Consider the following 15,464-nt stretch of genomic DNA (forward strand, 5'->3'; position numbering starts at 1 on the left):
TGTGTGTGTGTGTGTGTTTCACAAAGGATCTTTGAGGAAGCTTGGTTGAGAGGTGCGGACTGATCCCGGAGAGCTGACCTTCTGCATTCACATTGATTACTAAAGGAGCAACAAATACTGTTTTTCTTTTGTAAACTAAAAAAAAAAAAAAAAAAGTTAAGAAAGGCAGCTCCATGCTGGGCGGTGGTGGCGCATGCCTTTAATTCCAGCACTTGGAAGGCAGAGCCAGGTGGATCTCTGTGAGTTCGAGGCCAGCCTGATCTACAGAGTGAGATCCAAGACAGGCAACAAAACTACACAGAGAAACCCTGTCTCAGAAAAAAAAAAAGGCAGCTCCTTTTTCCATCCCTCCCTCCTCCCCTCCCTCCTCCCCTCCCTCTCCCCTCCCCTCCCCTTTTGCCCGACTTTCTCTCTTGTGCTGGGGACCAAACCCAGAGCTTTGCACCATGCACTCTCGTCAAGCTATACCCCCACCCCCAATTCAGTCTCTTAAACACTAACCTCTGAAGTGACTCATGAACCACTCTTGCCCTATTGTAGGTTCAAGATTTTAGCCTTTTGTTTTGTTTTTTTAAGGCAGGGTCTTTACACAGTCCAGGTGGGCCGTGAACTCCCTTTCTAGTAGAGAATGACCTTGAACGCTTCCTCCTGCCTCCACCTCTCAAGTACATCATCACACGCCGTGTTTGCAGCTCTGGAATGGAACCCAGAGTTCCCTCCAGGCGCTAAATGAGCTACATCCACAGCCCAAGCGTCTGAGGACTCAAAACATTAAAAGTGAATGGAAGTAACCCGACTGTCATGCTATACCCCACCCCCCCATGCCTTGTTCATTTACTAAGGAAAAGTTTGTATGTTGGGTCAAGACATGGAGTCGACGGCCTGTTCCTGTGCAAAGTGTTCATTCCTGGGCAAGGAGTGTCTGGTGACGAGGAATATATTATAAATCATATTTTTAGTGAGAATGACAAGGCTCAAGAACCCTTGCCTTAGGGAACCTGTTCAATTTGTCAGTTAGAATTCAGTCCGCTGAAAGAGAACGAGCCTGTTCTTGTCATGGGAGGCCTGGTTCCAGAGGAAAGGGCCTTCTGAGGAGCCATCAGGGCAGACGCAGTGGTGGCACCGGGCAGTGTGCAGATGCCTCTCTGCACAACGCTTCAGAGCCCCCCAGAGCTGGCCCCTGTCACTTTGTCACTCAGCCATCCAAGGCCTTTCTCGGGCCTGATGTGGACGTGCAGGGAGCCTGTGGAGATGCAGGGGTCCCTTTGTTGCTCAGATTTATAAGCAGGCTTGGAATCTGTTCCTTCCAGGGAACAGGATTTTGGAAGCGCTGCGCATGAGTCTGAGAAGGAAAAAGGGTCAATATCAACCCACTGCCCTCCACAACCCAGAGCCTTGTACCATGTACTGGGTACAGATGGGCCATCTACTTGGGCAGGAGTGGGTTTTCATTCTGCACCCTATGACTCGACGACCCTGAAATGTCTATAGGTCTGAGAAGGTGCCTGGGACAGTTCACTGAAGGGCTCAGGAGACAGCAGGTGGAGAAGGAGACTGTAAGTCTTAATAATGACATTCTTTGGGCCTAGAACCCCAAAGAGCTGCGCTCCCTCATTGCTGAGTCATATAATCTCCATCCCAAACCGAGAGGGAGCCCAGCCCTCCAGCCCTGACCTTCTAGGGCCCTAGTGACTGTTGGGCTATGTAGCTACCATGGAAGGGTAGCAGGAACTCTTGACCAAGATTTAGGCTGTCATCTGCAGGCCACTGCTTCAGAGCCCCTCACATCAGCTGTGCGCCTTTCATCCCAGCACTTGGGAGGCAGAGGTAGGCGGATCTCTGTGAGTTCGAGGCCAGCCTGGTCTACAAGTCGAGTTCCAGGACAGGCTCCAAAGCTACACAGAGAAACCCTGTCTAAAAAAAAAAAACAAAACCCACCTCTGGGCCCCACCATGGACCTTTCCAGTTCCCGTCTCTAGGAGATGTGGCTGGCTTCTGTATCCAGCTGATTTCTCAGGTAACCTGAGAGCCACAGAGCATGCAGTAGCTCTCCATCTCTAGTACACCTTCGAGGGAGCAAGGCATGAGCTTTGTCAACTCATGTAAGTTTCCTGCCTTCCTTCCCTGATGGATATGTTCAGGGCAAGCCTCACCCTGGCATCCTGCACCTCAGCAAGCTCGCCCTGAGAGGAAGCACAGTGGTTCCAATAATGTGTCCTGTTTGACCGAGGGGAACACTAGATAGAGCCTAGAGCCCTTCCTCATGTGAGCTTCTATGGAGGCACAGAAGACCAGAAGACACCTGGAAAGGGACAAAAAGAAGAAGAAGAAGAAGAAGAAGAAGAAGAAGAAGAAGAAGAAGAAGAAGAAGAAGAAGAAGAAGAAAAGAAGAAGAAGAAGAAGAAGAAAAGAAGAAGAAGAAGAAGAAGAAGAAGAAGAAGAAGAAGAAGAAGAAGAAGAAGAAGAATGGTGGATGAATTGCCAATTGCACCACAGTCTCATGGGCTTCCACTTCGATTGCTGGTGTGACACTAGCTGTGTGTGAAATGCTCTCAAGCAGCCCTTCAGGTGAGTGACAGGACCATGTGTAGAGGAGGAAGCTAGGGCACAGAGAGGTAAAGCAACTGGCTTAGGCCACACAGCAAGGCAGGCAGAGCTCCAGGTAGTTCCTAAAGATGTGGGTTTTTGTTTGTTTGTTTGTTTGTTTGTTGTTTTGTTTTTGTTTCTGAGACAGGGTTTCTCTGTGCAGGTTTGGAGCCTGTCCTGGAACTCACTCTGTAGACCAGGCTGGCCTCTGCTTCCTGAGTGCAGGCACCACCACCACCCAGCTGGATATGGGGTTTTGACTAGCCCTCTCTGCTACCCCAAGTTGCTCCTCACTGGAGCAAATCTAGGTGCCATGATCACGGATGTGTGGGGTTTGATGGAAGAGGGCAATAGTGAGAAATGAGGCATATGAGGGAACCAAGAGGGTCAGAGGGGAAGAGAGACTCCAACTGCCTCAGCCTGCTTCTCCATCACTGATGATCTCTGCTTTAACTGTAAGAGGAGAAAACATCAACTCCTTGTAGCCTGCTGGTCCAGAATGACATGGAGCTGGACACTTGCGCCTGTCACAACAATCGCCTCCTGGGGATGGGCCAGCCTCAGGCCATGTTGTCTCAGGCATGCAGGGATTCACAGGTGCTTGATGTCTGGTAGCACTTGCAAGCTCCCTCTGCACCCCCATAACCCCTGAGGCCAGCACCTCTTATCAGCTCCTCCTGGCCCTTCTACCCTGTTGCCATGAAATCTAATCATGGGAAAAGACTTCTTTGAAACAGACATGCTCATGGGCCAGGCCATGTGGCTTGCCTTCTATTCAAGCCTGTTTGTCAAACTTGAAGGGGCTTTATGTTTAAGTTCCTAATGCATTTTCTATTTTCTACAAAAACCACAGCCATCAATTAAAAAATAAAAAAAAAAGCAAGCAAGAAAACCCATGAAGCACACTTCTCTGTCCTGACTTACCATTTTCTTTGATCCATTAAGATCCGAAAGCAAGTCCTTCTTCGTCTCTGGAGTATGAGGCAAAGAGGGAATAATTATCCATGAAGTGGTCATCCAGGTGTTTGTTTTGTGATGAAAGAAAACTTTCGAGAGCTTGGAAGAAAGAAGGAATATGTAAGTCTCTCCAGACGCCATCAGTAATAATATTAATGAATTAATGATTTACCCGAGTCTTATATGTCTATTTGCTTTGCTGCTCATAAGCATACATCGTTTCCATAGTAACCCTGACATCAGACCAAACTCCATCGCTCTGGGAAGCAAAGGGCAGCTCTCAAGGAAAAGCATACAGTCTCGCTTGCTCTTTTCAGTGTTTGCCAATGGGAAAATGATAAATTGGTATGTTCTAAAGGAGCCGTTTGTCTTTTTTCCCTTCCTTCCCATTACCACCGAGGCGTGACATTTGAAACGCCTACTGTATCAACATCTAATTCCACCACCTTCCTTCTCAATGTGCCTTTAGTCTTAGCCAAACACCACCGCTCTCTCCGACATTTTTCATTTATTTACATATGTGTGTGCATACGCACACACACCATCAGCTTCTTACCAACAAACAAAAACGTTGATTTATTTTCTTAGCTGCTTTTAAAAAAAAATCAGTAATCCCATTGCTCATGTACAAGGCTGCACTACAGACTTTACAAAGGACCACAGAGTGCTGGATGATGAGGATGGAAAGTTCTGGATATACCAAGTTTTAAAAGCCCATGTACTCACAATCGCTTAGATGTCAGAGAGTCAAATTTCCTTAATACAAATTCACAAAAGAACCTGGTCAGACAGATGAATATAGGTATCTAAGAATAGCATAAATACAGATTAAGACTCATACCCAACTCAGCACCATTTCCTTGGGTTGCTGTAGCTTGTGAACATATTCTTGTAGGCTGACTCAGTGGCTAAAAGCATTTTGTTGCTTTTGCAGAGGACCTGGGTTCAGTTCCCAGCACTCACGTGGCTGCTCAGGGCTGTCTGTAACTCCAGTTCCAGGAGACCCAGTGCTCTCTGGTGGCTCCTGTGGACACCAAGCACACGTGTGGTGCACTTACATACACACACAGGCAAAACACTCATTCACGTAAAGTGAAAATAAATCTCTGGGGCTGGAGACGTGACTCAGCAGTTAACAGCCCTTGCGGCTCTTCCAAAGGACCAGAGCTGGGTTCCCAGCACCCACATCAGGCAGCTTCCTTGGTGAGATGTTGACAGGCCCCATCATGAGTGAGCCTTGCAGGGGTAACCACAGTTGTGGTGAGCTCATGAGTGCGATGGTCATGCCATGTCTATAAGGTATTTTTGTTTGGTTTTTAATATTTATTTATTTTTATTTTATATACATTGGTGTTTTGCCTGTATGTATGTCTGTGTGAGGGTGTCAGATCTCGGAGTTACAGTTGTGAGCTGTCCTGTGGGTGCTGGGAATTGAACCGGGGTCCTCTGGAAGAACAGCTAGTTCTCTTAACTGCTGAGTCATGTCTCCAGCCCCCAGAAGACATTTTTTTTTAAAAAAGATTTATTTATTTTATTTTTGCAGGTAGAGGTGTTTTGCCTGTGCGAATGTGTCTGTACGTGCACCAGGTGCATGCTTGGTACCCATGCAGGCTAGAAAGGGATGTAGGAGGCCCTGGAACTGGAGTTACAAGTGGTTGTGAGCTGCAATGTGGATGCTGGGGACTGAACCCAGGCCTTCTACAAGAGCAGCCGTGCTTTTATCCGCTGAGCCATCTTTTCAACCTTCAAAAGATACTTTTTTGCAACAGGACTCCACATGTGACCCTTCTGTTCCTTCTTCTCCCTCTTTGTTGCTGTTCCTTAAGCCTTAGAGGGGGGTGTTTGAGATGATGTATTTAGGGCCAAGCACCCCACTGCCCCCTTTTCTCAGCACTTCAGTCTGTTATGAGTCTCTGCATTAACCACGGCCTGATGCACTAACTTTTTCTGTCAAAGACTAAGAGCATTGCTAGTCTATAGATATAAACGTGAATATTTAGAAGGCAGTTGGAGCACATGTCCAGTTAAAAAAATAATAATAGTGAGTCCCCCTAGAGCCTATGATCTTTCCAGCTGCCAGGACTTATCCAAGTTTACAGTACCAGACATATTCCTTCCTCAGATCCAATCAGAAAGCAGTTACCCCCACAACACACATGCAACCATTTCATCAATGGTCACATCTAACCAGGCCAGTCTTTATTGTAGCTCAAAGGGTCGTAGCTGGGTAAGACTTGATTTTTCTTCCAGTTGAGTTCCAGCTTGATTTCTTCATGTCCTATCTTCAAAGAGCACGGTGTCTTCAACAATGGAGACCAATGTAGCCGGCTGGAGAGGGACAGTGTAGCAGGAACACAGCTGTCCATTTCTCACACAACTTAACCAGGCCTCCTGGATCACAAGCAGATAAGATAAGGAAGCCACAGACTCCTGGGGCTGAGCCCTGCCTCAGGCTCTGAACTGCATCTCCATCTTCCAAGAAAGACTGTGAGGGCTACCTAGGCCGAGTGGTTTAGACAGCAACAAGAATGCTTGAAATGATTAGGGAAGTGCAGTGCTCCTGGCTTGTCTGCTTGGCCTCTGGCTTGGTTAAATTCACAGACGGCATCTGCCACATTCCCATAGTCCCATCATGATACACGTGGACCAGATTCCAGTCCTCCTCCACCAGCAAAGGCTATTTAGGGCTTCTTGGCTTGCTGGCTGTAGCTGAGGCCTAACTACAGAATTACACACACACACACACACACACACACACACACACACACATACACACACACTAAATAAAATAAAAACAAATTTCAGGACAGCCAGAGCTACATAGTGAGACCCTGTCTTGAAAAAACAAACAAGACAGAAACAAAACCAGGTTTTACCATATAGTCCTGCCTGGCCTAGAACTTGCTATGTAGACCATGCAAGCTTTGAACTCTGGGTGCTGAGATTAAAGGTATGCACCACCATACCTGACTCCTACAGAGCTTTCTGAAACATGGTGGGACCCTGGCCAAGACAGTCCTATGTTGTTTAATGACAGGTACATATGCAAAGGATTGCTTTGTTGGGTGATCTCTTTGCTGTGTGGACATGATGGAATATACATGCTTACACCTGGTGTAGCATCTCCCATACACCCCAGGGTTTGGGGACCACCACGGTGTATGCAGTCCATCAGGTTCAGGCTGAACCTGAACATCATTGTTCCATAACTCTATTTAAAGGTCTAAGAGCATAGGGGTGAAAAGGGGGTCTGGCTGTGGACTTCACTTCTAGTGTGTTCCGGTGCTGCTGCTATGTGACCTAGACTCCAATTTGCAACCTCCTGGTGATTCAGTTTCCTCATTAGCACAAAGGATGATTTGTCTGAAGGACACTAACTCAGAGGGGGCCACAGGAGGACAGCTGCCTGTGGTACACACTGCGTGTGGCTGCCAGCTGTCTACACTAGTCACTTTTCTGTTGCTAAGACCGAATACCGGGACACAAAAACAACTTTGGGGGAGAAAGGATTTATTTTGTTTGATAGTTCCAGAGAGACTTGCTGGGGAAATCATAATAGCAGGAACAGGAAGCTGGCCCATGCCACTTCAGGTGCACACAGGAAGCAGAGTGGGAGACCAGGGGTCGGGGTGGGGATCTCAGGTTCCAGCCACCCGCTAAAGGTTCCACAAGGTTCTCAAACCTGCCACCAAATGGAGACCCAGTGTTCAGTTAAAGCAGCCCATGGGGCACATTTCTCCTTCAAACCACAGCACAGCCACCTGATATATAGGCTACACGTGATTGCTAGCCCCTCAGAAGACGCTGCTGTGTGTGGAAAGAACCCTTCCTTTAGGTGTCAGAAAGGATAGAATCTCAGCACCTCCTCTTTGTGGGTAAAATCATCCTCCTATTTGCGTAAAAGGAAATAAGAGATCAGAAATTCCCAGAGACGCATCCGTCACACAGCCAGACATGGCAGAAGCTGAATTGCAACCCAGGCTTCTGTGACCTCAAAGCTTTTATAGTTTTGTTCCTGTCCAGGCTGATGCTCCAGGCTGATGCCCCAGACAGTGAGTATGGGGCACCGTCCAACGTGCAGTCCTCCCCAAGGACAAGTGACTCTAGTCCTTGGGGAGATGCAGCTTCCCGTTGGTGATCTAGGACCCCTTCCTACATCAGGGTCACCCACAGGCCTGGTGTGGCGTCACCAGGTCTCAGCCTCATCCGTGTTGTAGGATTTTGACTCTGTCATCTGTGTGTGTGTGTGTGTGTGTGTGTGTGTGTGTGTGTGTGTGTGTCCCCATGCAGCCCATGCTGAACATGCTGTCAACCCTCCTCCCGCTCAGACTGGCTTGGGGAATCAGAGCCGGTGCTCCGTGGGTGGAGGCAGAGATCTGTTCTCCCTGTATGATGTATCAGCTCCGTCCCTTCTTCAGGCTCGGTTTGTAGGGTCAACTCCACCCTCTCTGCTGAGGTGGCTTCCTAAGGCACAGCATTGGAACCTGGCTCCCACCTGAGTGTTCTGAATTTAGGTCACAATCACAGACGATCGGTCAGGACTTAGACACTGGCATCTGCCCCTCCTCCACCCTCATGGAAGAGGCTGTGAGCCAGAACACAATGCCTCTTTTTTTTTTTTTTTTTTTCCTCCCATTACCTGCTCTGGTGAATAAAGGAGTCACTTTCAAGGTGGGGTCAGCAGATGACCTGTGCCCTGACCCATGGAGAAGGACAGATTAGGCCCTCCTCTGGTGGGTGAGTAGGTTGCGGGCAAGCTTCTATGGCAGGGCAGGCCCCAAACTGTGGCTTCTGCCCCATCTTCAGCTTGGACCGCCATCCTTCTGCAGGCACCTACCCCAACTTATGTACGTGTGTGTGTGTGTGTGTGTGTGTGTGTGTGTGTGTGTGTGTGTGCTCCTTTCTCAGAGCTATCTGTTCTTGTTTGATGAATCCTTGTTTTCTTCAATCTCTCTAAGGGGTTCATTTTTGGAGAAGGATCCTGTGCTTTAGGTATGGGGTCACCTGTTGAGGTGGGTACCACATCATTCAGGGTATTCAGTGAGCTGTCTGCTCTGCAGATGGACATTTTGTTATCATGGAGACAGGCTCTTACTATTTAGCTCAGCCTGGCCTGGAACTTGCTATGTAAAGCAGGCTGATTTCACTCTCCATCCTCCCGCCTCCTGAGAGCTGGAATTATATTCGTGCACCCCTACACCCCGCTTGAAAACTGACTTTTGGCTTTATCTCAGAGAGACCAGTTGTCAAGTCCACCTCTCTCACGGACAGCTGTGGGAGCTTAGATGCAGTATAAAATCTTCCCACCTGTGTTTCCTCACCTGTAAGACGACTGTAGTGGGCACAGGGCACCTGGCCTACCTCTTTGGGGGTGTCGTTGGACTCCACAGCCATGGCCACCACTGTTCATGTCACCACACCTCAGTTAAAGGAGATGGGACCCCTGAGTACTCCAGGCCCCAACGGACTGGTCATGGAGGGGGTCCTCCTTTGCCGGCTGCACACAAACCTCTCCCACGCCTCAGCTGCTTCAAGGGCAGACTCGGTGTTAATCGTTCCCTTAATTGCAGCTTACCTCATCCGTATATGGCCTTTTATTCTAATTTCCTATAGGAGGGCCCTTGTTACCTGGGCGACCGGGAGCTGGGGCTCAGTTCCTCTCTTGCACTGACATTGCCCACCTTCCTCACTTCCTGCTAGCCATCCTATAGACTCACACAAGACTCCCACACAGGCACATCACGTACTGAGCTCCCATCACACCCTGCTGCTCTCCCCTCTCTCCCACTCCAACTAGTTTCCTCCATTTCCCCAGACAGTTAAACTTCGACTTCCATGCCATCTGTATATATACTTTAATGTACGTGGAAAGATCAGGACCCACAGATGAGAGAAAATGCAATATTTGCCTTTCTGAGACTGACTTAATTCTCTTACTAGGAGTGTCTCTAGTTGCATTGCATCCATTTCTCTGCAAACAACTCCCCTCTTCTTTATAGTTGAAAAAAAAATCCATTCTGTGTATAAACTACATTTTCTGTACCCATTCTTCTGTTGAATGGCACCTAGGCTGGCTTTGGAACTTGGTGTCTTAGTCAAGGTTCTATTGCTGTGAAGAGACACCGTGACCAAAACAACTCTTACAAAAGAAGACATTTAATTGGGGGCTGGCTTACAGTTTCAGAGGCTTAGTTCATTATCATCCTGGCAGGGAGCATGGCAGCACACAGGCAGACATGGTGCTGGAGAAGGAGCTGGGAGTTCTATATCCAGAGTCACGGGCAGCTGGAGAAGAAGAGCGAGCCACTGGGTCTGGCTTGGGTTTCTGAAACCTTAAAGCCCAACCCACGTGAACACACTTCCTCCAACAAGGCCACACCTCCTAATCCTTCTAAGTAGCGCCACTCCCTGATGACTAAGCATTCAAACATAGGAGCCTATGGGGGCCACTCTTATTCCAACCACCACACTTGGTCATTGTGAATAGTGCTTCAGGGAATGCTGATGCGCAGTGTCTCTGTGACATGTTGACTTACATAACTGGGTCATTGAGCAGGTTTTTGTTTTTGTTTTTTTAGCTTTCCGGGGACTCTCCATAGTGGCTAGACTGATTACATTCCCGCCATGATGGTTCTCTTTTGCCCACATCCTCACCCACATCTGTAGTTTCCTGAGTGCGATTCTGACCCGGGCGACGAAGACTCTCAGTGTAGCTCTTGTTTGCATTTCTCTGATGGATAAAAACGTTGAACCTTTTTTCATATGTTTATTGGCCATTTGTACTTTATCTTTTGAGGTCTGTCTGCTCGTTCCATTAGCCTATTTATTGACGGGGTTTATTATTTTGATATTTTTAAAAATTTTTTAAAATTTTATTTCTGCGTGTTTGTGTGCACATGTGTATGCATGGCACATGTCGGGGTCAAAGGACAATTTTTAGGAGTCTGTCCATGTTGTCGTTCCCCCCACCCCCCACCCCTCACCCCCCCACCCCCCACCCCCCACCCCGTCACCATGGAGAGTGAACTCAGGTTGTCAGGCTTGATGGCAAGCATCTCTGCCAGAGCTAGTGTTTAGCTGATTTAGTTCTTTGTATAGTCTAGATACTAATCCCAGCCAGATACCAACTTGTTTACAGTCTCAGTGTAGTGCCCTCCTGTAGCTAGAGTTTTCCTGCCTGGCCCACAGTCAGGATAAATCTCTATCACCTGCCAGTCCCACAGCCTCAGACCCGACCTGGCCCACAGTCAGGACAAATCTCTATCACCTGCCAGTCCCACAGCCTCAGACCCGACCAAGTAAACACAGAGACTTATATTGGTTACAAACTGTATGGCCATGGCAGGCTTCTTGCTAACTGCCCCCACAGCCTAAATTAATCCATTTCCATCAATCCATACCTTGCCACATGGCTTGTGGCCCACCGGCATCCCCACACGCTGCTTCTCATGGAGGCTGGCAGCGTCTCTCTGACTCAGCCTTCCACTTCCCAGCTTTATTCTCTTCCTTGTCCCGCCTACACTTCCTGCCTAGCCAATGGCCAGTCAGTGTTTTATTTATTGACTAATTAGCAACACATTTGCCATACAGAACATTCCACAGCACTTCCCCCTTTTTTTTTTCAAAAAGGAAGGTTTTAACCTTAACAAAGTAAAATTACATATAATTTGGGAATTTGGGCGTAGCTTCTCTTACTGCTTCCTGCTGGAGGGGGGCACTGTATCTTATGGGGATACAAAGAAAATTTTAGGATTATGGAATAGTCCATGAGGGTGTATCATCGAGCCAGTTGCCTTCAAACCATTCTGGATACTGGATCATCTGGGCCTTGGTGTCATCAGAGACCTTTCAGGGGGTCTTGGCTGGTCAAACCTGATGTATCTTAATCTTGAACAAATCCATAGCCTCTGGCTTTCTGTGGGAACAAAAGCAGAGACTCTTTTCCAAAGTAACATATCCTTACATCCAAATTTTGAAGTCAAGATATCTTTAAAACATGCATATTGGTTTAACTCAGCTTCCTTTACAATCAAATATCTCTCTGCAGTTAAGAATCCCAAAGACAACACAATCCAGATTCTCTGTGTAATATTCATCTTTACATGGCTTATTTTCTATATTAATTTTACTGTCTCTTTAAAGACTTTATTTTTTAAAACTATGTATTTGTTTATGTAACTGTATATATCACCTTTTTTTGTCTCTTTCAAGCCTACATATATTTTACACACATTGTAAACTATTACATCTGAATCTGTCTTATTGTGAATCTACTGCTTTAAACTGCAGCAGCTGTGGCTGCTGGCTCCGCCCACCTCAGCTTTCCAACAGGCCTACGTTTACCGTTTACCACCAGCTCTGGGAGCTATCGTGGGTCTATGCTTTTATCCAAGCAGCTTGTAGCCCAGAAACCTCTTTTTTTGTTTTGTACCAGCAAAGGCTAAATCCACCATGCAGCTTAATGTGCCACTTGCAGAGGCCTCATTCCCGCCATACTGCAGATCGAGCACACACACCAGGAACCCACCAGTAGCTCAAACCGGCAGCTGCCGCTCATTTGAGAGAGACAATTAGGAAGCTGTTTTTAGCTCCATTTTAGAATCTTTTTGCTCAGGTTTTAGGTGGAAACTCTTGCCACCACGTTGGACGCCATTTGTAGCTAGAGTTTTCCTGCCTGGCCCACAGTCAGGACAAATCTCTATCACCTGCCAGTCCCACAGCCTCAGACCCGACCAAGTAAACACAGAGACTTATATTGGTTACAAACTGTATGGCCATGGCAGGCTTCTTGCTAACTGCCCCCACAGCCTAAATTAATCCATTTCCATCAATCCATACCTTGTCACATGGCTCGTGGCCCACCGGCATCCCCACACGCTGCTTCTCATGGAGGCTGGCAGCGTCTCTCTGACTCAGCCTTCCACTTCCCAGCTTTATTCTCCTCCTTGTCTCCCGCCTACACTTCCTGCCTAGCCAATGGTCAGTCAGTGTTTTATTTATTGACTAATTAGCAACACATTTGCCATACAGAACATCCCACAGCACCCTCCTGCATATCCTGTTCCTCTCTAGGGTCCCGGGTATCTTGCCATCTCAGGGACACACATCCTCCCTATGGGCACACCTCTGAGGTCCTGGTGTTAGTCACTTTGAAGGTCACAGCAGGGACCTGGTGTCTGTTCCCAGTGGGGTCCTTCCCTTGAGAACTTTTTTTTTTTTTTTTTTTTTTTTTTTTTAGGGTCTTGCTATGTAGCTTAGGTTCAAATTCTCCTTCCTCCTGCTTCAGTCTCCAGAGGGCTGGGAGTATGGGTGAGTGCTTCTCCTGGCTCCTCCCTGCCTCTGAAGGCATCTTAAACACTGGAACTTCATGTGTATCTGTCTAAGTCAAGGACTAACAATGATCCTGGGTTCCTGACACTGCTGGATGAATGAACAATGAATGACCCGGGTCTGGTCACATGTTCTTTTGTATGTGCATTCGAGTGTGATATTTGCCCGTGTGCAGGCACGTGTGTGTGTGTGTGTGTGTGTGTGTGTGTGTGTGAGTGCTCCCTGCATGTGTATACGCATGCAAGCTGATGCCTGAAGTTGACATTGTGTGTCCTCCTCTATCTCTCCACACTTTATTTGTCAAGGCAGCAGCTCTTACTGAACCTGGAGTCCCCGATTCCTGCTGATCTAGCTGGCCCCTCTGCCCCAGGGATCCCTGCCCCTGCCTCCTGAGATCTGGGGTCACAGGCCGCTGCCCATGCCTGACTGGCTTGTCCCTGGAATCTGATTGTCATGTTCGCACAGCAAGTGTCTTACCTACCAAGCCACCTCCCCAGCCCAAGATGTCATTGTCTCAGGAAGGCTCATTGGAGTCATTTTCATTTAATTTACTTTTATTCATTTATTCATTTAGTGTTTAGTTAGTTTAGCTGTAGTGGGCACAGAACCAAGCAGAAAACGGTGGTTCAGACTCATAGCCATAGCTAATGGAGAGAACATAGCTAAGGTGTAAGAGCACAAAACCGCACAAAGCTAGCCCACTCACACCCACACAGCCACACCCTGCCAGGCTCCCCATCTCTAACCCACACACTAACCACTAGGCAGGTATGCCTCATTATTTTCATTTTAACCACCAGGAAACGAACCCAGAGAGTGGGAGAGACTTGTTCAGACCCACATAGCTGTGGAGTACGTGGCGGCCTCATGAGCTCAGGCTCATCCCTTCCCAGAGTCTGCGTTTCTTACTGAGGACAGTACCTGCTTAGAGTCATTTTTATTTATTTAAGTTTTTTTTTTGATAATTTTTTGTGTGTGGTGCTTACTGGAGGTAGGAGTGAGTCAAAGCCAGGGTCCTGTGCACAGTACGTAAGCTTTCTGCCACCAAGACACAACCCTATTCATTAGAGCCATTTTAATTTAATTTACATTTATCTATCTATCTATCTATCTATCTATCTATCTATCTATCTATCTATATCTATTTATTTAGTGTTTAGTTAGTTAGTTCAGCGTGGTGGGGATAGAACCAAGGCTGTATATTCTAGGCTAGTATCTTACCAAGCCTTTAAAGTCACTTTAATTCCATCCATCAATCCATCTATCTATCTAATTATCTACCTATTATCTATCTATCTATCTATCTATCTATCTATCCATCATCTATCTATCTATCTATCTATCTATCTATCTATCATTTCTCCTTCTCTCACCACTCTCTCTCCCTCCCTCCACCCACCTGCCTACCTAACTACCTGTTTACCTATCTATTTGTACTGGTGTCAGAACCCAGGCCACATAAGCTAGGGCTCTACCACTGAGCTATGCTCCAGGCCCCAAAGCCACTTTTTAATATATATATATATATATTTTATTTTAAAATACTTTATGGGTTTGAGTATTTGCCTGCATGTGTATGTTCTGTGGTGCCATGTGAGTGCCTGGTGCCCACAGAGGTCAGAACAGGCCATTGAATCCTCTGAGCTATGTAGATGGTTGTGAATGGCCATGTTGGTGCTGGGAATCCAACCTGGGTCCTCTGTAAGAGAAGCCAGTGCTCTTTACCACTGAGCTGTGCCTTCAGCCCCTGAAGCCATTTTTCAGCAGTGTTGTGTATGTTGCATTTTCCTAGATACGTTGTGAATATTACTCAGTGTGTCTCCAATACTGTATCACAAAAATGACAAAATACTTGGAGTGCGGACTCTTTGGAGGATATAAAAAGCCTATGTTAGACATCATCATCCCTGCAGACTATTGATGGATAATTAGAATTGCTAGCCGTCATGTTACTTTTATTTATTTTTGCTAACTCCTGACTTGAAGTATGATGACTTTGCTATTTACTGTTGTTAATTTCTTGTCATGGAGTCCTTCCTGAATGATTCCAGAGTCACCTGAAAGTCAAGTCAGGCCTGGCCAGGCAAACTGAGTCATCTATTCACGAAAGTGTTCCAGCCACTAGAACGGGGTGCAGTATGGCTTTCCAGAAGTCTGTGACCTGCAGCAGTGTTTCTAATTCATTGTGTGGCATTTTTGTTTGGTTTGGTTTTTCGAGACAGGGTTTCTCTGTGTAGCCCTGGCTGTCCTGGAAACTGCTCTGTAGACCAGGCTGGCCCTGAATTCAGAGATCCTCCTGCCTCTGCTTCCCGAGTGCTGATATTAAAGGTGTGTGCCACTATTGCATGGCTGTGTGGCTTTTGTTTCCTTTTACAGTACCCGACAAGGAATTTGAGGGTGAGACCTGATCTGTGTGTCTGTGTGAACAGAGCTTCCATGCACCCCCTTGAGAGGGGGTGCTTGTGGCAGCCATGCTGCAGCGAGTGAGCTGTGTCAGGAACCACCACCATCCACCCTCGACAACAGTGGAAAAATACAGCCTTGACCTCACCCATTAGCAAACCTGCAGGGCAAAGAGGGTGCAGAATACT

The sequence above is a fragment of the Peromyscus eremicus genome, chromosome 20, assembly GCF_949786415.1.
Source record: "Peromyscus eremicus chromosome 20, PerEre_H2_v1, whole genome shotgun sequence".
NCBI classification, from domain to species: Eukaryota; Metazoa; Chordata; class Mammalia; order Rodentia; family Cricetidae; genus Peromyscus; species Peromyscus eremicus.